Source organism: Aquarana catesbeiana, linkage group LG05 (assembly GCF_042186555.1).
Source record: "Aquarana catesbeiana isolate 2022-GZ linkage group LG05, ASM4218655v1, whole genome shotgun sequence".
NCBI classification, from domain to species: Eukaryota; Metazoa; Chordata; class Amphibia; order Anura; family Ranidae; genus Aquarana; species Aquarana catesbeiana.
In genome coordinates, this window is record NC_133328.1 from 521,013,271 (window position 1) to 521,038,946 (window position 25,676).

Genomic DNA, 25,676 nt, shown 5'->3' on the forward strand with positions numbered 1-25,676 from the left:
GCACACATAGGCTGTTATCAGCAGTTTTGGGTAGTGGCGTTTTTGAGCAGTAAAAATACCCCAAAACCAGTGGGTTCTAAGAGACGTTTTCAGCTGTAAAAACGCTCTAACGCTGCTAAACATCGATAAATGCTCAAAATCGTCGCTCACCAGCGTATAACGTTTTTGATCCATTGAAAAAAAAATATATATATATTTTTTTTTTCTTCAAAAAAAAAAAAAACGCTAAAAAATGCTAACGCAGAAAAACGCTAATAAATGCTAAAAAACGATATTGGAAAAACGTTGAAAAAAATTGAAAGAAGTTGAAAAACTCACTGCAAAGCTACTGGTGTTTTTATAACGTTATTTTAATGTCCATTGTGCATGAGGCCTTAAAAGCAGGGGCAGGCTAATTTGCTTTTATAAGGCCTCATGCCCACGGGCGTTTTAAAAAACGAGCTGCAAAGCTAGTACCGACTTCAGGAAAAAAAAGCGGCATTAAACGCGTTTTGCATTGGTGTCAATGTGCATTTAGCCATGCTAGCTTTCAGCCGCGTTTCTCTGTCTCTATTCACTAGACACTTTTATTAAGGTGAATGGGTAGGGGTTCGCTGTACCCCATACGCATTCACCTAGGGTGGGGGGCTGTGATCTGGTGGGCCCCTTGCACCAACCCCCCCATGTTGAGGGCATGTGGTCTGGAATGGTCCAGGGTGGGGGGCGCTCCTCGCTCTCCCCCCCCTTTCCTGATCTGCTGGGCTGCGTGCTCGGATAAGGGTTTGGTATGGATCTTGGGGGGGGAACCTCACGCAAAATATTGTCGGGGCTCCCCTTCAAGATTCTCAGCACACAAGTCGCACCGCAAGTCATCTTGCTCCAACTTCTGGTGCGACTTCTATTCAAATCAATGGGCTCCCATAGGGAACCATTGATTTTGAACAGAGACAGAGAAACGCTGGACGAGGTATAAAGGTATTTATGGCGTCAAGCCTTGTTAAATTGCGTTTAACACCTTTTACCGGCGTCTGGCGTTTTTACAGCTCTAGCGCTGGAGCCTCAGAACGCACTGGTCCTGGGTATTTTTGTAGCTTAAAAAACGCCTATGCCACTTACAGCTCAAAAACGCCATGGTGGGCGTGAGGCCATAGGCTAACATAGAGAGGCATTTTTAAGCTACAAAAAACTCTCATAAAAGCGGCTGTAAAAATGTCTGTGGGCATGAGGCCTAAGGCACACACAAACCCTGATCCAGGCATGCAGCCTAGTTGGCCGGGAAAGGCGGGGCAGTGAGTGTGCACCACCCCCCTTGAAACATACCAAGCAGCATACCCTGCAGAAGAAAAAAAAACAAATAAACGAAAAAAACAGCATAGGATTCCCTCCAAAATCCCTATCAGATCTTTCTATGGGCATGCAGCCTGGCTGATCAGGAAAGGTAGAGCCAGTGAGTGTGTCCATTGACCCCAACAGAACCATACCAGGCCATATGCCCTCAACATGGTGAGGGCAATGTGGGCCCCTCCTAGCAAGGCACATAGTCCCAATGTTGATGGGGACAAGGGCTTTATCCTTACATCCCTGTCCCTGTGGATGTTGAGGTCTGTGGGGAGAAACTTATATGATCTAGAAGATCTAGAAAAAAAAGGGGTCCCAACTACATGAATGAATAGGGGTTACATAGTACCCCTTGTTTTTCATTCAATTAAAAAAAAAAACAGACAATGTAAATAAACACACAGATACCATAGAAAGTCATCAAGATTTATTCACATTTACCTGCACACAATCACCCTCACAAAAGTCCAGACCCATTCGTTTAGTGCAACCACCCAGACACGACAGGTGAGTTATTAACATTACACTACTTAAAGCGGAGCTCCACCCAAAAGTGGAGCTTCCACTCATTTGTATCCTCTCGCCTCCAGTGCCACCTTTCGGGGGGGGGGGGCATACCCTAACCCCACTACCAGGAGACCAGACCGCGGCACATTACGTCAGCAGCTCGGCTCCCTCCTCCTTCCACCCGCCGCCGGGCCAGTAGGAGAGCGCAGCGGTGCTTCGCGCATGCACAGTAGGGACCAGGCGTGAAGCGGTAATGCTTCATTACCGTGTTCCCTTACTGGCAATGGTGGCGGGAGCACCCGACAGCTGATGGAAACATTAGCTGCGGTGCCGACATCGCTGGACTCAGTAGCTGCAGTATTTGTAGCTGCTGGCTTTTAATTTTTGCAGGGGTGGGCGGACCTCTGCTTTAATGGCAAGCTGCACCATGATCATGGCCAGTGGTGCACTGTGGGTGCACGGGCGCCGCCCCCCCCCCCATCCATGCACCCCTTTCAGGATGCCGGAAGCATGGACTCCTATGGCGGGGGTGGTTTCAAAATAGGGTGGCCTCAGGGCGCAGAGAGTGCGCCTTGATCCCACCCAATTGTGTGTCGATAGTGAATTAATTTTTGCTATTTTCACACTAACCTTCCTCCCCGCCAATCAGGAGGCAAGGCGTCAGACCTGTTTCCTGATTGGCCAAAGCACCAGGCCACCCTATTGAATGCCTGGCGCTTAGGAAGAGGAGCAGAGGAGACGCACTGGAGCGGAGGTCGCCGCCGCTCTGAGAGGAGCTGCTGCAGTGCTGTGGTAAGTCCTCTCGGCTCTGTTAGCCGTGTGCGCAGGGGGTTGCCAGAACAGCGAGCCCCGCATGGGGGGTGGGGGGTGGGGGTGTCGGTGGGCACAATGGCTGCATATACTGGGCAAAAATGGCTGCATATGATGGGCACAGTGCAAGTGGCTGCATATGATGGGCACAGTGGCTGCATATGATGGGCCCAAGTGGCTGCATATGATGGGCCCAAGTGGCTGCATATGACGGGCCCAAGTGGCTGCATATGACGGGCCCAAGTGGCTGCATATGACGGGCCCAAGTGGCTGTGTTTGATGGTCACAAGTGGCTGTGTTTGATGGTCACAAGTGGCTGTGTATGATGGGCACCGTGGCTGCATATGATGGGCACACATGGCTCCAATTGATGGGCACAATGGCTGCATTTGAGGGGCACAGTGAGGCTGCAATTGATGGGGGGTGGGTTCAGTATTTTTCAGTTTGTTTGTGCCCCCCAAAAAATTTTGAGCACCAGCCACCACTGATCATGGCATGTTTACATGAACAGAGCTATGTGAATAAGCTGCCTGTCGCACTGTGATCCTGGTCCCTGGTCAGAGTATAGAAAGCATTAAACATGAAATAATTGTAAATAGTGATATCTACAGGCAAGAGGTATGAACACCGCAAACAATAAATGTTGATATTTAAATGAATACAGGTATACAGTGTAGCACTCACATTTTATGCAGCTCTTTACATTTTTTTACATTCACATCAGTCCCTGCCATTAAAGCGGAGTTGCCCCCAAAAATAGATCTTCTGCTTTTCCTGTTCCCCCTCCACCCCCGGTGACACATTTGGCACCTTTCGGTAGGGAGCAGATACCTGTATAATACAGGTATTTGCTCCCACTTCCGGTGATCGCTGCAGATTCCACGGCAATCTACGTCATGTCCGACCCCTCCTCCACCCCCCCCGCGCTCTTCTGGGAGACACACAGTTCCCAGAAGACAGTAGGGACCAGTGAGATCACGCAGCGCGACTCGTGCATGCACAGTAGGGAACCAGGCTATGAAGCCGAAAGGCTTCACTTCCTGATTCCCTTACTGAAGATGCCGGTGCCTGCACCTTGGAGCCGAGGGACAGATCGGCTTCAGGTGTGGACATCGGGGGCACCCTGGACAGGTAAGTGTCCTAATATTAAAAGTCAGCAGCTGCAGTATTTGTAGCTGCTGACTTTTTATTTTTTTTCAGTGGAACTCCACTTTAACATGCATATTAGGGCCAGTTTATACAGAAGTCAAATAACCTACCAGCGTGTCTTTAAAGTACCTGGAGGAAACCCATGTGAGCACAGTGAGAACATGCAAACTACATGCAGGTAGTATCCTAATTGGAGTTCAAACTAAGGACCCCAGTGCTTTCGGGCATGAGTGCGAACCACTAAGACCCCTTTCACACCGAGGGCGTTTTGCAGGCGCTATAGCGTTAAAAATAGCGCATGCAATGCGCCCTCAAACAGCTGCAGCATTGTCTCCAATTACCGCCGGCAAAACGCTGCTATTGCGGCGCATTGCGGGCGGTTTTAACCCTTTCTCGGCCGCTAGCGGGGGGTAAAAGCGCCCCGCTAGCGGCCGAAATGCGCTGCTAATCCAACGGTAAAACACCGCTAAAAATAGCGGCGTTTTACCGCCAACGCTATAGGCGGCCCGGTGTGAAAGGGCTCTAAGGATGAGCTCCGGCGTGTTCTCACACTCCACGTGCAGAGCCTGCCAGGAAGTCGGCACTGTTCTGCACTAATCACAGGCAGTGAGACATTTCCCGATCTCTGCAGCAGCGCATCGGGACAATGTCTCACTGCCTGTGATTAGCACAGTGCCGACTTCCTGGCAGGCTCTGCACGTGGGGTGTGAAAACACGCCGGAGCTCATCCTTACTACCACTAAGCAAAAGTCCCAAGAAGCCTACAATTCATGAGATGCTGGAACTACCCTGTTTGCTGCCAACAATTACACTACAGTCAAAGTCACTTTGATCACACATCTTCCTCATTTTGGCCTAAGTTCACACTCATGTGATGCGGGAACCAGCATGATTACAGCGCTGGTTCCCAAATCACTCCTCTCCCGCAGGCAGTTCACACTGCCCTCTGTGAACCGCTGCGGGTGTCATTACATTGTGAATGACACCTCCAGATCGGTTCACAGATCGCAATACGAACTGTAAACTCACACAGGAATCGGATCGCATGGGTGAGAACACCCATGCAATCTATGGTTACCACCTCATCCCTTTAAACCTGAACACATATCAATTACACAAGTTCTGTGACTGATTAAGGTGGTAATTAAACTCACTTGCTGCCTTATCTGCATTCAATTAGCCTCAAACCCCGAGTAATTCATATATGTTCAGGTTTAAAGGGATGAGGTGGCAACTCTACGCAGGGTGCGAATCACATGCGATGTCGGTGATCGCAGTAGTGTGAACCCGAGCTTAATGTCTAAACAACATCTGAACCGAATGGGTGCACCTAATCAAGTGTCCACAGTGTAGTTATCTTAATAATAAGACATGTGTTAGGAGTCCCTATGATCTGCATTCTTGTGCGTTATGTAATATATGACAAAGGTCCAGTATTAGGGAACACAGCACAGCAATTTGGACCCTTTAAGAAGCCAGACAGTCTAAATGACTAAGGGTTAATTCCCCAGAGCCCTCTGCACCAGGCTCTGAGAGCAGCTCAACAACAGACACAGCTGTCTCTTATTGTCCCGCAGGAATAGTATTTATGTTTACATGAATGATCACATGGTAACCTTTCTTAGCTTCTGGCCAGGCCAGTCACTTACCTCATCGTCAGGAAAATTATCTCACCCATTTAAAATGTAGTAAGTGCAGAGCAGTCACAAAGCACAACATCCTCAAGGGCCCGGCTGCATCATTATCAGGATGTGAAGACGCTCATTTAACCAGACTGGAAGAGATATGACCATGCTGGTTATTCAATTCTCATTGATTTAAATATTGAAAAAAAAAATAGCATAAAAGATAACAACTTTCTGATAAAACGCAAGGAGTTGAATTAAAAATAAATTGCATGCTGCAAAGGTCACATCTTAAAAAATTGCAGGTAAAAGCACAGAAAAATCAAGGGTCTTAAATGGTTACTTACAATGGTTTTCCTTTCCATAAATATTTTTTATTCACTTTAAGCAGAGTTCTGCTTAAAAAAAAAAAATAAAAGTCAGCAGCTACAAATACTGCAGCTGCTGACTTTTAATAATCGGACACTTACCTGTCCCACGGTCCAGCGATGCGGGGGAGCGAAGCCCCGCTCGTCTCCCCCTCCTCTCTGTGGCGCCGGCACTGTCACTGTGGGCGCCCAACTGTGCACGCGTCGGGTGCCGTGACTGGCCGGGCAATCATTTGGGACCTGTGACGTGTCCCAGATGATTGCCGAGAGGTAGGGGGGAGGGGTAATCTCCCTTCCGGTGCCACGGTGCGCCAGAAGGAAGTGGGAGCAGGGACCCTCTGAAAAGAAGGTACCGGCTCCCCCCCCCCCCCCCAAAAAATGACATGCCAAATGTGGCATGTCAGGGGGTCACCTCCCTTAAAGTGTAAGTAAACCCTCCTATCGTTTTCAGCCAAGGAAGCTGCCATCTTTGCCTCTGTTTAATGTACAACTGCCATGATGCTGCACAGGTGATCAGTTATGGCACCAGCCATTGGATGGTTTGACAGTTTGGTTGAGAGCACAACCAATGGGAGTGTTACATTTCCGGCACGTGCCAGAAATGAAGCTGTTTTATGGATGAGTTTACTTCCGCTTTAAAGCGGAAGTTCCATTTTTGGGTGGAACTCCGCTTTAAAATGTGCCTTTGAACTTGCTAGCAAATTTGACTTCTTAAGCAAAGTCTATTCTTTAGACCCCATACACACTTATAGATTTTCTGTAGATTTTTGTCTTCAGATTTACCAAAACCATATTATATGAGGTCAAACCTTTATGGCCTGTACACACGGTCGGACATTGATCGGACATTCCGACAACAAAATCCATGGATTTTTTCTGACGGATGTTGGCTCAAACTTGTCTTGCATACACACGGTCACACAAAGTTGTCGGAAATTCCGATCGTTCTGAACGCGGTGACGTAAAACACGTACATTGGGACTATAAACGGGGCAGTAGCCAATAGCTTTCGTCTCTTAATTTATTCTGAGCATGCGTGGCACTTTGTGTGTCGGATTTGTGTACACACGATTGGAATTTCTGACAACGGATTTTGTTGTCGGAAAATTTTATAGCAAGCTCTCAAACTTTGTGTGTTGGAAATCCCAATGGAAAATGTGTGATGGATCCCACACACGGTCGGAATTTCCGACAACAAGGTCCTATCACACATCCGACCGTGTGTACAGGGCACAAGAGTTTCGATTGGTATGCAATCAGGCAGGGCCTTTCACTACATGGTTTTGGTAAATCTGAAGACAAAAATCTGCAGAAAATCTAATAGTGTGTATGGGCCCTTAGCATAGCCCCCTCCCTCCTTACACATCCCCTCTTCTGGGAGTCTCTAATTACTGTCAGTGCTGGCCCAGCTCCCAGAGCCTGGCCTTTTCACTTACCTTTCTACATAAATGTTTATGTAGCTGCTGGGGAGAGATTGAAGGAGAAAACTATAGAGCAGCCTTTCTCAAACTTTTTACCCTGAGGAACCCTTGAAACAATTTTGAGGTTCTCAGGAAACCCTTGCTAAAAACAATTCTTCCTAAAGCTCATTGTACTGTACATTAGAGCAGGCTTTCTCAACCTTTTAACCCTAGAGGAACCCCAAAAATAATTTTCATGTCTCGAGGAACCCTTACTAAAACCAAATCATCAGGGCTCAATAGGAACAATGCTCCTTATATTGGTGGTCAATAGGAAGAATGTCCCCCTTAAAGTGGTGTTCAGAATGCTGCCCTTAAAGACAGCTAAAAAGATATTTGGGGGGGGGGGATTTACTAATACTGGAGCACTCAGGATCTGGTGCAGCTGTGCATGGTAGCCAATCAGCTTCTAACTTCAGCTTGTACAATTAAGCTTTGACAATAAAACCTGGAAGCTGATTAGTTTCAATGCAGAGCTGCACCAGATTTCGCACTCTCCAGTTTTAGTAAATAACCCCCTTGGTGTCATACTGCTGGCTTTGCTAAGTGGTGCTGAACCTTGAACTCTGTAGGCATCATCAAATAGGTGGTTCATCAGCCACAGCTCAAGGAACCCCTAGCAACCTCTGGAGGAACCCCAGGTTTTCACGGAACCCTGGTTGAGAATGGCTGCGTTAGAGTGATCAATAAGCTGAAGAAAAAAATGTTTGAAATAAAGGAATAAGTAATGTGGCATACCTAATGTATTTGACATCCAGGGCAGATGATTTTGTAACCAACCCTGTACAAATTAAAGTAAAAAAAAAAAATATTCTTGAAATGAAGAATAACTGTAGAAAAGAAAGGCAGTGTCAGGAAGATCTTGTGCATGACAGAACAGTTCATGGAGCAGTACACAGAGTCAGGGCATGCTTTTCTGAATTGGTTCCTCCTCTGCTCCGTTGTTGCTGACTTTGGTTTGGTTTGACTATGGCTATGACTCCTGCACCTGCGAGCTTCTGTGCTCCACCTTTGTGATAGCATTCTGCACAAGTTCCAGTCCTGCAGCCACAGCATTTCAGCAGTATTCAGAATGTCATCTGACCACCCATGGTGTCAAGACCTTCCACAGGCACCCATCCTACTCCTTGTCCTTCCACACCCTGTAACTAACTCCAGGGGGTATTAGACAGGAGGTGTAAGGGAAACCCTCTCATCAGCTTGGTCTCTACCAGGTACAGGACATGCAAACAGTATAAATTGTTGTGGCATCTAACATTGGTCAGGGTAGAAGTGACCTCTAGACATGTGCAATTTGTTGCGTTCCACCTGAAAACTCAAAGATTCGGAAATTCGAAAATCCAAAAATTTAAAAATTAGAAAATCCAATAATTAAAAAATCCGAAAATAAGAGAGAAAATCTAAAAAATTTGACCGAACGAAAATTTAAAAAGTTGAAAATCTGAAATAATATCTAACAAACTAATAATAACTATTAAATTATAGATAGGTATTGGAATTTCCTTTCAAATATGGCTGTTAGGCTGGATTCACACCTATGCATTTTTTGTGCTTTTTGCATTTTGTAGATTTGCACTACAGTCCATTTAACATTGTTTCCTATGGAACACGATCTGTAGTGCAAATCTGAAAAATGCAAAAAGCACAAAAAATGCATAGGTGTGAATCCAGCCTTAGACTCCATCCACACTAGCGCATTTTTTGATGCATTTTCAGTTTTGCAGAAATGCATGGGAATTTTTTAACATGGGTTCCTATAGAACATGTTCACATCAATGCATTTTTGTACCTCTGCGTTTTTGGAAAGGGTCAGGGACTTTTTTTCATGCAAAATGCAGCGTTTTGCATGTAATAGAATTCAATGGACCAGCATCAAAAATGCAAGTACAGCGTTTTTGTAGCGTTTTTACAGAATTTTTGTGGCGTTTTAGACGCGTTTTGCGGTTTTTTTTTAGACTGTATACAGTATTAAAAAACTGTAAAAAAAAATAAATAAATGCAAAGCGCGGCAAAAACGCCGCAAAAACGTTGCAAAAATGCTGCTCAAAAACGTGGCAAGCATCACAAAAAACACTGCAGAAACGTTCAAAAGCAACATGCATAGGTGTGAATCCAGCCTAAGGCCCCATTCACACTAGCGCGTTTTTTGATGCATTTTGCATTTTGCAGAAATGCACGGGAATTTTTTAACATGGGTTCCTATGGAACATGTTCACATCAATGCTTTTTTGTATCTCAGCGTTTTTGGAAAGGGTCGGGGACTTTTTTTCATGCAAAAAGCAGCGTTTTGCATGTAATGGTTTTCAATGGACAAGCATCAAAAACGCAAGTGCTGCGTTTTTGCAGCGTTTTTGATGCGTTTTTGGTGCGTTTTTGCCGTTTTTTTTTTTTTTTTTTTTTTGTAATTTTTTTTTAAGACTGTAAAAAAAAATGAAAAAAAAAAAAAAAATGCAAAACGCAAATCGCGGCAAAAACGCGGCAAAAACGCCGCAAAAACGCGGCACAAAAACGTGTCAAGCATGAAAAAAAAACCTCCAAAAACGCTCAAAAGCAACATGCATAGGTGTGAATCGAGCCTAAGGCTGGTCATACACTATTCAATTTTCCTGTTCAACTTTCCTTTAGATTTACCAAAACCATATAATAGGAGGTCAAACCTAAACACTTTCAATTTGGATGCAATCAGGCAGGCCCTTGTACTACATAGTTGAAGGTAAATCTAAAGAAAACTGAACAGGAAAATTGTATGGTGTATGGCCAGCTTTAGGCTGGATTTACACCTATGTTTTTTTTGGTGCTTTTTGCATTTTGCAGATTTGCACTACAGAACTTGTTCCATAGGAAACCATGTTAAATGGACTGTAGTGCAAATCTGCAAAATGCAAAAAGCACTAAAACTGCCTAGGTGTGAATCCATCCTTAGGTTCGATTCACATCTATGTATGTTGCTTTTGAGCGTTTCTGGAGTTTTTTTTGTGATGCTTGCCACGTTTTTGAGCAGCGTTTTTGCCGTGTTTTGCGTTTTTTTTTTTTTTTACTGTATACAGTCTAAAAAAAAAAAAAAATGCAAAACGCATCAAAAACGCTGCAAAAACGCTGTAAAAACGCTGCAAAAATGCTGCACTTGCGTTTTTGATGCTGGTCCATTGAATTCTATTACATGCAAAACGCTGCATTTTGCATGAAAAAAAGTCCCTGACCCTTTCCAAAAACGCAGAGGTACAAAAAGGCATTGATGTGAACATGTTCCATAGGAACCCATGTTAAAAAATTCCCATGCATTTCTGCAAAATGCAAAATGCATCAAAAAACGCGCTAGTGTGATTGGAGCCTTAGTGAACTGAATGAATACAAATTTATCCAAAGTTACGAATCATCCAAAATAACAAATGCCGCATCTAAACGAATTGAACGTAACAAATTAATAATAATAAATAATAATAATACTAATAAAAAAAACTTTTTATTATTAATTATTATTTTTTGTGACGTTGAATTTGTTTAGATGCGGCATTTGTTATTTCGGATAATTTGTAACTTCGGATAAATTCGTATTCGTTACGTTCACTAACAGCCAAATTTGAGAGGAAATTCCTATAATTTAATAGTTAGTTATTATTTCGGATTTTTGAACTTTTGGATTTTCAAATTTTCCAATTTACAAATTTATTCGAAATAACGAATTTCGAAAAAACGAGAAAAACAAAAATGAAAACGAACAAATTTTTTGCCAGTTCACATGTCTTACAATGGTGGTTAGTGGAAAGTGGGAGATCAATCCACCTTTGCTCATTGCTCTAGGAACCCCTGAAAACCTCAGAAGGAACCCTAGAATACCATGAAACACTGGTTGAGGAATACTGCTAATTACCTCCCAATTGTCCCAGATCATTCTCGAGATTTCAAATAAATCTCAGCATCTCGCAGATCCAGGCGGCAGTCCCAGAGCCCCAATCCAGAAAAAGTTCCAGCTCTGGGCCCCAGTAATGTAACTTGCAGGGGCACACTAGCGCTGGGCACCCAGGGCACCTGCCCCGCATCTCCTCCGGTCTGTTCAGGTGCAGGGATCACCCAGTCTATTACTGTGACAGGCAGTCAGTGGGGAGAGATGCCAGCTGCCTGTCACAATAATACACATCAGAGCCGGGAGCAGGGAGCTTCCCCTAGGCTCCTCCTCTGCTCTGACTCGTATCAGAACACAACAGAAGGCAGAGCCTGGGAGGATGGAGCCACACTGATCTGAGGTCTGAAGATTGTACTGAGGACTGGGTAAGTGGGGGGATCATTTGTGCTGGGGACAATTTGAAAGGAGAGGAGATTTGTTTTAGAAGGTGGGGAAGGGAAGATGGGGGAGGATTTGGGTTTGGGAAAGCATTGTGCTAGATAGGGGTTTATGGCGCTAAAAGGGAGGGGGGGTTTGCTGGGGTGATTTTTGCTAGAAGGGGATATTAGCAGGGGGAACATTTATGCAAGAGGGGAAAAAATTTCTGCTGGGAGGAATAATTGGGGGAAGTTATGCAGAGCGGATTTAATTTGTGTTGAAAAGAAGGATTTGGGGGGGTAGGATTTGTGCTGGGAGGGAATATTTGGGGGGATTAGTGCTGGGAGCAGGATTGGGGGGAGGGGGGGTAGGCTATTGTGCTAGGAGGGACGATTTGGTGGGGGGGGGATTTTTGCAGGCAGGAGGGATGGGGGGGGGATTTGTGCTAGAAGGGGGAGAAGATTGCTGTTGGGAGGGGGATTTAAGTGAGCTTGCGGTTATTTTTGCTGAAAGGGTAAAGTGGAGGAAAGTATTGCTTGCGAGGGGAAATTTGCACACTCTTGACTCACACACTGTGCATTACACTCCCATGACTGCACTCCTTTTGTTTTGTACTCCTGATCCCTACTATGCATTACACACTCCTGTTGCCTGGATTTTATGCATTACATACTCCTGACCCCTGATCTCTGCGTGTCACGTAAACCCAACACTGACTGCAACACTCCTGCACTATATACTATATTGTACACTACATTAGTCTGACCAAAGTGTTCATTGTCTCAACAGTTGTTACATAGTTACATAGTAGGTGAGGTTGACAAAAGACAAGTCCAACCTATGTGTGATTATGTGTCAGTATTACATTGTATATCCCTTTATGTTGCGGTCATTCAGGTGCTTCCACTGCCTGTGGAAGGGAATTCCACATCCTTGCCTCTCTTACAGTAAAGAACCCTCTACGTAGTTAAAGGTTAAACCTCCGGGTCTGATAGATAGAATCCAGAACTTTCTAAAAGTCATACACAGTGGCGGCCCATCCATTAGGGGCACCTGGGTGCCACCCCCTCTCTCTTCTCCACCCCCTATATGCAGTGGATAAATTCATGCATAGCATGAATCTATCCACGGCTGCTGCGGCCGCCCTCTATTCATGTGTCCGGCCCCTTTCGGGTCACTGGTCACATGAATTACAGTGGCCAGGTTTTTTTTTAAGCACCCGATTAGAGCCATAGGCTCTGATAGGCTTCAAAATAGCATGGGCTTGGGTAGCAGAGCATGCGTCCTGAGCCCACCCAACGTGTGTTGCAACACTGATCCTCCTCCCGGCCAATCGGGAAGCGGGTCTGGTACCCATCACCCGATTTGCTGACAGTACAGGCGATCCTATTGGATGCCTTGCAAGGAGGAGAGAAGAGATGCATGGCGTCTCTATTAGAGGAAACAGAGCCGCTCCCGGGACACATCTTGCTGCCATTCACCCGCTGCCTGACCCGCCACTAAGATGAGATAAGTGCCGGGCAGACAGCGGGCAGGGGTCCTCCTGGATCAGTCCACTCCTCTGACTGGGTGGGGGGTAGGGGTAGCTGTGTGCATCCGTGCCGCTGGCAGCATGCCCCGGGGGGGGGGGGGGGGGGTGTCGCTGGATGAGTCCGCTGGTGGGGGTTGGCAGATTGCCACCCCTGGTCAAATATTAGACCACATTCCCAGCCTCCACTGCAGCAACTGCACATCCCGGTCTAAAATACCAGGTCAAAGTGTATCTCCGGGCAGCCAATTAAGCAATGAGGCACCAACACACTATTTGGGTCACCCTGCTCTCTCCCCTGTCAGCATGTTCATTGTCAGCACTGTGAAAAATTCAGGTACTTACACTAGCAGTATATAGACCACAATGACACCTGTGCACACACATTCATGTTTAATGGCACCAAAACACACATATGAGCAAGGTGCAGTGTGGTGCGGCAGGCAGTGAACAGACAAAGTACAAGTTAGGCAATAGAGTTATATTGTAGAAAGGTTCAACGCAACTTACTGAGGCTCGGTAGGTAGGCACACTTGTCTGGAGCCACTTAGGAACTGTGACAGCGTTCTGAAGACTTGAAGGTCTGCAATTAAGAGCGGAATGTGGCCTGGTAGGTCCACGCCCAAAGGATAGGCTTCCTGGAAAGAGAAGGATGTAGTTCCTGCACTGTCCCTACTCAAAAGGAACCTTTCCCTACCTCTAAGTACTGTCCCTGCCAGACAGAGAGCCTGTCCCTTTGCTAGCCACGACCATAAAGCGCATCAAACCCAGGAGTTGGATTTTTAAACAGACTCTGCCTGACCCAAGATTGCCACTGGAGTCACATGGCGTGCCAGCATCCAATTGGACAGCTGTCTCCTTGTGATCGAACCATAGAGGAACCAAGCTCCTCACAACATCCTTCCGTTCTGCATTGCTCCTTTCGGTTGAGCACCACCTGCAATGCAGAGTACAAACTGCACCTGCCTACATGCATACGCACTCAAAACGATCGCTCCTGATCCTCAGCACATCATAATACATTCAACATATAATAAATGCGATGTCTTGTGGTTTGCTGGAAAAAAATAAGTCAGATGCATTTTTAATCTGTGGACTTATTCTGAGGACCCATAGAAAATAGAAAATGTTCACATCAAAAGACACTTTTAAAAAGTACCTAAAATTGAATGTATTTAAACTTATCATACTGTAGATATGGTGGCTGAATTTCTAGTATTTTAATCTACACTTTTTTATTCTTTATTTGAATTTCCTGTCGTAGGTGTCAATTGTACCATATCTAGGAGGAGCAGCGTTGTCATGGTAGGAATGGAGTGTGTTTTGTGATTAGAAAATGGGCAGATGAATAAAAGTTCTGAATTCTACAATTATGAAATGCTTTGCATCGGAACCTCTAGTAGGGGGGCTATGATTGGAGCACGGGGACGGAAAATTTTCATGAGTGCCTCTCACAGGTAAAGCCACTGATATTAACACCTACAACACCAGAAGGGAACAGCTGCAGCGGTATATGCGGCACTGAGGAATGAGAATTTCATTAGTAAACGGCAACCACCAGCACGTGGGTCACACTTCTTTATTTTTTTATTAGTTATTTATTTGATGAAAGGATTGGGTATACAAAAATGGAACATAACAGCTCAGATCCAGCTGAGTAGTAAATCCACCATTAGCACACATCCTCTATACATGTAGCCAGACATAACCATGAAATGTAAAGAAATCATTGCAAATGATGATAAATGCAAAAAGATCAGAAGTCAGCTTAATTTTTTTAAGGTTTACACCTATGTGAATTAGATGCGTTACACCGCATCCAATTCGCAGGACATTTTAAAATACATTAATTTGAATGCATCTGGTTCACATATGTGCGTTGCATTCGCACTGTGCATTGCCCAAAAAACGTGTGCGTTTTCTGGATATTGCGGTGCGAATTACAAGCACATTATCTTCTATGGGAACGCATCGAATTTGCAGATGCATTCCGCTCTGAACACGAATTCTCTCCCCTCCTCACACACCTCCCCCCTCTCCCTGCTTACTGAACCACAGCTACAATGGAGAGGAACCGCTGAACAGCTGTTTTTTCGCAAAGAAAGAAAACGGAGCTGGAATTCGCACCGCACATGTGTGAACCCAGCCTAAAAAGCAAATACTGATTTATAAAAATCTGGATGTGATTCTCTTCTTTCATAAACTACATAGAATAATCCTCATCATCCCATCCCTATTTATTATTGGCTGGGTCATAGCATTTTTAGATTCTAGCTTATCCCAGTTTCATAATCAGTCTTACCTGGGGTTCCAAAGTTTGGGGACCCTTTTTGGAAGTGTACTATGAGGCTGAGTTCACACTGGTACGACACGACAGTCGTACCACTTTGGATCTGACTTTGCCCTGCGACTTAAAGTCCGACATGCGTCCAACTTCAATGAACAGGGATCCGAATTTATTCCCCGACAATACCAGACACTGTGTCTGGTATGAATCTTTAGGGGGAACTCCACGCAAAATGTTAAAAAAAAAAATGGCATGGGTACCCCCCCAAGGAGCATATCAGGCCCTTCAGTCTGGGATGGATTTTAAGGGGAACCCTCAGGCCCAAAAAACTGCGTGGGGGTCCCCCCAAGATCCATACCAGACCAAAGGGCCTGGAATGCTCTTGAAGGGGGAACCCATGACATTTTTTTTTAAATTTGGTGTGGAGTTCCCCTTCAAGATCATCAGAGAACAAGTCGCATGCCAAAGTCGGATCAGTTAGGACGGTGATCCGACTTCAGTGATATTCAGTGGGCTGAAGTAGGATCAAAGTCGGACCAAAGTAGTGCAGGGAGCATTTTTTAAAGTCGGACCGACTTGTGTCGGACCAGTTAGGATGGCTCCCATTGGGAAACATTGATTTTCACACGTCATGCGACATGAGCTCCCAATGTCGGAGCGTTAATCGTACCAGTGTGAACCCGGCCTCAAGACAATGTGAGCACTAGCTCAGGGTCCATAGCTGCAATGGGAGCAGACCAGTGATAACCAAAATCATAATTGTTTTATATGGAAAGGTATATGATTTATGAGCGAGTGACTTGGAGGCTATTTCAGTGAACTTGATTAGGATTTACTATTATTGTTGCACTAAAGCTGAACTTAAGGCAGCTATAAAAGATACAAATTATGGTTGTTCTGTATTCCTTAATATATCTTCAAATGCAAGCCCCTCTACAGCATAACTCAGACTGGGTGAGGGAGAAGTAGCACAAAGAGCCAATGCATTGTGATGGAGTGCTCATATGCTGACAAGGAAAATGCCAACAGGATGAGAGAGCTGAATGACAGAGAGATGAGCTTATCAGTGTGCTGCTTATCCTGTCACTGCCCAGTAAAAAGCAGAGGGAGAAGCTAGACCTGTAAACATTACAGAGCTGCAAAAGATTTACAGGGCCATGCTGTGTGGCAAAGCTGTATACTGTAATGCCCTGTACACACGATCGGACATTGATCGGACATTCCGACAACAAAATCCATGGATTTTTTCTGACGGATGTTGGCTCAAACTTGTCTTGCATACACACGGTCACACAAAGTTGTCGGAAATTCCGATCGTTCTGAACGCGGTGACGTAAAACACGTACATTGGGACTATAAACGGGGCAGTAGCCAATAGCTTTCGTCTCTTAATTTATTCTGAGCATGCGTGGCACTTTGTGCGTCGGATTTGTGTACACACGATCGGAATTTCCGACAACGGATTTTGTTGTTGGAAAATTTTATATCCTGCTCTCAAACTTTTTGTGTCGGAAATTCCTATGGAAAATGTGTGATGGAGGCTACACACGGTCGGAATTTCCGACAACAAGGTCCTATCACACATTTTCCGTTGGAAAATACTATCGTGTGTACAGAGCATTAGTCTAAGGACTGGCTGGACAGAAATAGAAATTCTTTGGCAAGCTCAAGAGCTGTCTATGATTATGTTTATGAATTTCCTCTGTGTATTTATATGTTTGCCTGTAGTTCAGTTTTACCTTGGGAATACTTTGCATGTACACTATATTGCCAAAAGTATTGGGACACCTGCCTTTACACATACATGAACTTTAATGGCATCCCAGTCTAATGCCCCGTATTTCCGACAACAAGGTCCTATCTCACATTTTCCGTCGGAAAATCCGACCGTGTGTACGGGGCATTAGTCCGTAGGGTTCAATATTGAGTTAGCTCACCCTTTGCAGCTGTAACAGCTTCAACTGTTCTGGTTAGGTTGTCCACAAGGTTTAGTAGTGTATCTATGGGAATGTTTGACCATTCTTCCAGAAGCGCATTTGTGAGGTCAGGCACTGATGTTGGATGAGAAGGCCTGGGTCGCAGTCTCCACTCTAATTCATCCCAAAGGTGTTCTATCGGGTTGAGGTCAGGACTCCATGCAGGCCAGTCAAGTTCCTTCACCCCAAACTTGCTCATCCATGTCTTTATGGACCTTGCTTTGTGCACTGGTCCAAATCATTTGGTGGAGGGGGGATTATGGTGTGGGGTTGTTTTTCAGGGGTTGGGCTTGGCCCCTGAGTTCCAGTGAAGGGAACTCTTATGCCGCGTACACACAAGCGGACTTTACGGCTAACTTTGCCCGGCGGACTTTTCAAAGGACTTTACGACGGACATTCTGAATGAACAGACTTGCCTACACAATCAACCAAAGTCCGTCGAATTTGTACGTGATGACGTGCGACCGGACTAAAATAAGGAAGTTCATAGCCAGTAGCCAATAGCTGCCCTAGTGTGGCTTTTTGTCTGTCGAACTAGCATACAGACAAGCGGACTTTTCGACCGGACTCAAGTCCGTCGGATAGATTTGAAACATGTTTCAAATCTAAGTCCGTCCAACTTTTGAGAAAACAAAGTCCGCTGGAGCCCACACATGATCGAATTGTCCGACGAAATCCCGTCCGCCGGGCAAAGTCTGACGTAAAGTCCGCTCGTGTGTACGCGGCATTAAGGCGTCAGCTTAGGAGACAGTTTGGACAATTTCATGCTTCCAACTTTGTGGGAACAGTTTGGGAATGGTCCCTTCCTGTTCCAACATGACTGCGCACCAGTGCACAAAGCAAGGTCCATAAAGACATGGATGAGCGAATTTGGGGTGAAGGAACTTGAGCGAGTTTGGGGTGAAGGAACTTGACTGACCTGCACAGAGTCCTGACCTCAACCTGATAAAACTCCTTTGGGATGAATTAGAGTTGAGACTGCAAGCCAGGCCTTCTCGTCCAACATCTGTGCCTGACCTCACAAATGCGCTTCTGGAAGAATGGTCAAACATTCCCATAGACACACTCCTAAACCTTGTGGACAGCCTTCTCAGAAGAGTTGAAGCTCTTATAGCTGCAAAGGGTGGGCCAACTCAATATTGAACCCTACGGACTAAGACTGGGATGCCCATAAAGTTCACGTGTGTGTAAAGGCAGGTGTCCCGATACTTTTGGCAATATAGCGTATACTGTATAGGTGGATGATTCTCTACAAGCATATACAAACAAGTATGTAATCTGAGTAAATGGCCTTAGGGTTAATGATAGTTTCAATTCACCAATATACTTTCTTAATGCTACATATTGGAATGTATATAAATTAATACAGTTAATGGATATATTTATTGCATGTGTTTATACAGAGCCAATGATTTACACGGCTCCCTCAAGGAGCTTTCAATCTAAGGTCCCTATCTCACGTGTATACACACATACTAGGGGCAACTTGGAAAGGAAGCAATTAACATATAGAGTTACCATGTCTGTTGTATTCCCTATAAAGCCAAAATGGGGGGATTTACTAAAACAGGTGCACACGGAAACTGGTACAGATGTGCATAGTAACCAATCAGATTCTAATTTCAGCATGTATGCTGACAACAATAAAACCTGGATGTTGATTGGTTACTTTGCACAGCTGCACTATGTTCTCCGTACACCTGTTTTAATAATTCTCCCCCATACTTTCCATATCTTGCATTAGGAGGACTCACAAGTCTGAAATAGTTTTATGCTAGTCGGAATACATGGCCATTTAATTAGAAGCAGTATTTGGTTAATAAATTATAAAGGAGTGATTTGCATCGCTCCAGACACTATCTTTAAATGAGAAATAACCATTTTAGATATATGATTGAAATTAGGGCAAGTAAATACCTTCTCGTTTAAGAAGACGGTGTTATACTTAAGGGTAATGGGATTTAAAACAACAAAAGAAAGAAAGGAGAAACCAAAGTGTCCTTTCCTGCAACATTTTAAGAAGAATAATAACTTATTTTCCAAGCAGGGACCTTTCTGCACAAGGAAGACATGCCACTGAGATGCGGAGATCTTGAAGGGCATCATTATATTATATTTTCTGTCTCATAGAAATATGGATGGAGCATACAGAGCTGCCCCTACCTAACAATGCCAGGTGTGCACGGATGTTATTTTTCACAATGCTGCTTCCCGGGGGAAGAAAATATAGGGGAATCAGGTAATTAAGAAGTTGCATGTGCTGCACATCAGGGCAAGCTGGCGTGTTTGAAGCTATGGCTGGGAATTTGAAGGACAGCTCTGTGAGCAGGTGATGTGTGCACATATTTCACACCATGCCAACTAAATCCTTGTTGCTAAGGTCTCTGAGACAAAAGGATCAAAGTCAGGTAAATAATGAAAAACATTGATGACGCTTACAATATGGTGGAGGTCTCTAGGCTGTAAATATGTCAATATTATTCAGGAAAGTGTGAGTATGTATATGTGTGCAAGTGGATGATTCCATGTACCATGTATGCAAGAAGACACCATTGATAGAAAATAAACGGATGGAATCATTTCCACTTAACTAGTTTCAAGTTTTTGTGTAAAATTTCTTTCTTTAAAATATATTAATCTGTTCCCAAAATAAAAAATACACAGTGTATGTATGATACAATTCCAGAGGGTCTGTGCCCTGTGTTCAAATACAACAGATGAGAGTGATCCACAAGCACCACATCCATTCAAAAAGCATTAATAATGATGTGAACATGTAGATCAATAATATCAGTTAAATCAGATGACATTTGCTTGAATTCATAATGAAGCTGGGCATCCATATAGACAACTACTGGGAAAGAGGTAAAAGCCACATGAGTCACCAGTCTGGGGACCACATTGTCCCCAAAAGTCTTAGTAACCATACAAAAAAACAGGCTTTATCTTCTCTACTTAAAGTGCTTCTAAGCCCAAGAACAAAAATATAATATACTGAAGCTTGCCAATCCTTAGCTGTTATAGAGGTTATAACCCCTGTAAGGTTTATGTCTACCATCTTTGTCCCGTTGGAGAAATTTCCCTTCTTTTTCTGTCCCATAGCCAAGCAGGAATTGAGAAGAAATCCATGATCCAGGTCACCAGAACTAGTGTCCCCATTGGAATATTTTCCCTCTATTACTTTTCTGGGGTCAACCCAAAATTTGGGACTTTCTTTTACTTTCACTTTCAATGATAACAGTAAACAGGACAAATAGAGAGGGGGAACCTCGGGGGTAACGAGGATACAAATTGACAGGTGTTATAATCCCTCTCCTCTCTATCCAAAACTAGCAAAAAAAGTTTTGCCTATAGTTATGTTTTTTTTTTTTTTTTTTTTTTTTTTTAATCAAGTAGTTTTTTTATTCGTATACAAAGAAAAAAGCTTTTTTATACATCTTTCACATTCTCTAACCCACCACCACAACATTTAACATGCACACATTTGTTTATATAATGCATTACAGTTCCTTTTTTCCCCAACCTATCAAAAGTAATGTACCAATTTTTTGATTATTCACTATACATCATTCCAAGAAGCAAAAAAGAAGAAAAGATTCCTGGAATCCTAGAAAACTAACCTCAATTCTGTATCACACCCTTCCCTTGTCTACTAATCCAGCATTCCCATATTTTTTGGAACATTTTTACATTCCACCTTTTGTTATACACAAATCTTTCCTTTCTTATTGTTTTATTAACCTCATCCTCCCATTCTACACGGGTTGGTGGATTTGACGCCAGCCACTTCCTTGCTATCATTTTTTGTGCCAAAAAAAGGCATCTAATTATTGCTATTTGTCGACCCCACATATTGTTATCCTCTTCCATACAGCCCAATAGGCATATTGTGGGGTCTAAGTCAAGAATGATTCCAAAAACTTTATTTATTTTTCCGATACCTTCACTCCAATATCTATTTAATTTAGGGCACCTCCACATCCTGTGAACTAGGTCTCCTTTTGGGTTCTCACATCTTGGGCATTTAGTGTCCGACCTCCACCCATATAAGAATAATTCCTGAGGTGTCTTATATGCTCTATGCAGCAGCATTAAATACGACACTGTATGTGAGGGTGATAGGGTACTTAAGGGACCTATTTCCAGGATATGTTTCCACTGTTCATTTGTTATGTCCCCCAGATCTTCCTCTTATCCCCATCCTACAGGGAAGCTCCTCCTTTCCCCTTATTACCCTATCACATAGTTACATAGTTACATAGTAGGTGAGGTTGAAAAAAGACAGTCCATCAAGTCCAACCTATGTGTGTTATTATATATCAGTATTACCTTGTATATCCCTGTATGTTGCGGTCGTTCAGGTGCTTATCTAATAGTTTTTTTAAACTATCGATACTCCCCACTGAGACCACCGCCTGTGGAAGGGAATTCCACATCCTTGCCGCTCTTACAGTAAAGAACCCTCTACGTAGTTTAAGGTTAAACCTCTTTTCTTCTAATTTTAATGAGTGGCCATGTGTCTTGTTAAACTCCCTTCCGCAAAAAAGTTGTATCCCTATTGTGGGGTCACCAGTATGGTATTTATAAATTGAAATCATATCCCCTCTCAAGCGTCTCTTCTCCAGAGAGAATAAGTTCAGTGCTCGTAACCTTTCCTCATAACCAATATCCTCCAGACCCTTTATTAGTTTAGTTGCCCTTCTTTGTACTCGCTCCATTTCCAGTACATCCTTCCTGAGGACTAGTGCCCAGAACTGGACAGCATACTCTAGGTGCGGCTGGACCAGAGTCTTGTAGAGCGGGAGAATTATCGTTTTATCTCTAGATTCCTCCAGAGGTTCTTCCCCCAGTGTATAGATTTAATTCATATTTTTGCGACCCAAATGCATTATTTTACATTTTTCTACATTAAACCTCATTTGTCATGTAGTTGCCCACCTCATTCATTTGTTCAGATCTTTTTGCAAGTTTTTCACAACCTGCGGAGAAGTTATTGCCCTGCTTAGCTTAGTATCGTCCGCAAATACAGAGATTGAACTGTTTACCCCATCCTCCAGGTCGTTTATGAACAAAATAAATAGGATTGGTCCCAGCACAGAACCCTGGGGCACCCCACTACCCACCTCTGACCATTCTGAGTACTCCCCATTTATCACCACCCTCTAAACTCGCCCTTGTAGCCAGGTTTCAATCCATGTACTCACCCTATGGTTCATGCCAACGGACCTTATTTTGTACCGTAAACGTTTATGGGGAACTATGTCAAATGCTTTTGCAAAATTCAGATACACCACATCTACAGGCCTTCCTTTATCTAGATGGCAACTCACCTCCTCATAGAAGGTTAATAGATTGGTTTGGCAAGAACTATTCTTCATGAATCCATGCTGATTACTGCTAATGATACCATTCTCCTTACTAAAATGTTGTATATAGTCCCTTATCATCCCCTCCAAGAGCTTGCATACTAGTAATGTTAGGCTAACTGGTCTGTAATTCCCAGGGATGTATTTTGGACCCTTTTTAAATATTGGTGCTACATTGGCTTTTCTCCAATCACCTGGTACCATTCCAGTCAGTAGACTGTCAGTAAAAATTAGGAATAGTCTGGCAATTACTTGACTGAGTTCCCTAAGTACTCTCGGATGCAAGCCATCTGGTCCCGGTGATTTATTAATGTTAAGTTTCACAAGTCTAATTTTAATTCTGTCCTCTGTAGGGATGGGCTGAACACCCCCCTGTTCGGTTTACATCTAGAACACGCAAACAGGCAAAAAATTTGTTCGAACACACGAACACCGTTAAAGTCTATGGGAAACGAACATGAAATGAAAAGTGCTAATTTTAAAGGTTAATATGCAAGTTATTATCATAAAAAGTGTTTGGGGACCTGGGTCCTGCCCCAGGGGACATGTATCAATGCAAAAAAAAGTTTTAAAAACGGCCGTTTTTTCGGGAGCAGTGATTTTAATAATGCTTAAAGTGAAACAATAAAAGTGAAATATTCCTTTAAATTTCGTACCTGGGGGGGGTGTCTATAGTATGCCTGTAAAGTAGCGCATGTTTCCTGTGTTTATAACAGTCCGAGAGCAAAATGACATTTGTAAAGGAAAAAAAAAAAATGTTAAAGTGCTAGCGCTAGTGCCGGCTATTAATGAATTGTCGGTCCCGACAATACACATAAAAGCCATTGAAAGTCATTGAAAAATAAAAAAATGCTTGGGGGTCCCCCAAAATTCCATTACCAGGCCCTTCAGGTCTGGTATGGATATTAAGGGGAACTCCGCGCCAAAATTTAAAAAAAAATGACGTTGGGTTCCCCCAAAAATCCACACTAGACCCTTATCCGAGCACGCAACCTGGCAGGCTGCAGGAAAAGAGGGGGGAGGAGAGAGACCCCCCCTCCTGAACCATACCAGGCCACATGCCCTCAACATGGGGAGGATGTCCCCATGTTGATGGGGACAAGGGCGTCATCCCCACAATCCTTGCCTGGTGGTTGTGAGGGTCTGCGGGTGGGGGGCTTATTGGAATCTGGAAGCCCCCTTTAACAAAGGGGACACCCAGATCCCGGCCCCCCCTATGTGAATTGGTAAGGGGTACATTGTAAAAAAGAGATTCCAGTGATGTAATCCAATAAAGCCATGCTCCTACTCCAGCCATGTAATCCAATTCTCGATCTCCAGCGATGGACAATCTCCAGCAATGGATGATCTCCAGCGAGGAACATGCACAGGATTCTGCCTCCACCAGAGGCACCCAGCCAATGATGCGGCGTTAGCTTGACAGCTTTTATGTAGCTGAGGGCAGGGCCACCCGTCACATGACCCCGCCCCCTCTGACAAGGGGAAACGCTGGGGTTTCCCAGTGACGTGTATGGGTGACTTCGCCCCCCTCTGATGCAACACAGGATTCCGTGCGGCCTGCCAGGTTGCGTGCTTGGGTGAGGGTCTGGTGTGGATTTTTGGGGGAACCCCACGCCATTTTTAAAAAAAATTTTGGTGCGGAGTTCCCCTTAAAATCCATACCAGACCTAAAGGGCCTGGCAATGGAATTTTGGGGGACCCCACGCATTTTTTTTTATTTTTCAATGACTTTCAATAACATTTATGTGTATTGTCGGGACCGACAATTCATTAATAGCCGGCACTAGCGCTAGCACTTTTAATTACTTTTTTTTTTTTTTAGAAATGTCATTTTGCTCTCGGATTGTTTAAACACGGGAAACATGCGCTACTTTACAGGCATACTATAGACACCCCCCAGGTACGAAATTTAAAGGAATATTTCACTTTTATTGTTTCACTTTAAGCATTATTAAAATCACTGCTCCCGAAAAAACGGCCGTTTTAAAAACTTTTTTTTGCATTGATACATGTCCCCTGGGGCAGGACCTAGGTCCCCAAACACTTTTTATGACAATAACTTGCATATTAACCTTTAAAATTAGCACTTTAGATTTCTCCCATAGAATTTTAAAGGGTGTTCCACGGCTTTTCGAATTTGCCGCGAACACCCCAAATTGTTCGCTGTTCGGTGAACGGGCGAACAGCCAATGTTCAAGCCGAACTCATGTTCGACTCAAACAAATAGCCCATCCCTAGTCCTCTGTTAACCATAGAGGTGCTTCCTGTGATGTGTCATAAGGATAAACACTGAAATTTTGGTTACTGAAGCCCCTCCGATTCCCTTGTGAAGACTAAGGATAAGAATAAATTCAATACCACCGCCATCTCCCCATCCTTTGTATCCAGATGTCCTTCCTCATTCTTTATGTTGCCAATATGGTCTGTCCTCCCTTTTTTATTGTTTACATACTTAAAGAATTTCTTGGGATTTGTTTTTGCTCTCCTCCACTATGTGTCTTTCGTGTTCTATTTTAGCCGCCCTAATTGCACCCTTATGCTGCGTACACACGACCGGATTTTACGGCATACTTGGTCCGGCGAACCGGAGTCCGTCGGACAATTCGATCGTGTGTGGGCTCCAGCAGACTTTTTTTTCTCAAAAGTTTGACGGACCTAGAAATGAAACATGTTTCAAATCTGTCCGACGGACTCGAATCCGGTCGAAAAGTTTGCTCGTCTGTATGCTAGTCCTACGGACAAAAACTGACGCTAGGGCAGCTATTGGCTACTGGCTATGAACTTCCTTGTTTTAGTCCGGTCGTACATCATCACGTATGAATCCGTCGGACTTTGGTTGATTGTGTGTAGGCAAATGCGTTCATTTGGAAAGTCCGTCGTAAAGTCCGTCGTAAAGTCCGTCGAAAAGTACGCCGGACAAAGTCTGCCGTAAAGTCCGCTCGTGTGTACGCAGCATTACATTTCTTGTTGCATTCTTTTTTTTTTTTTAAAATAAATATCTATACAGGCATCTGCAAAAGTA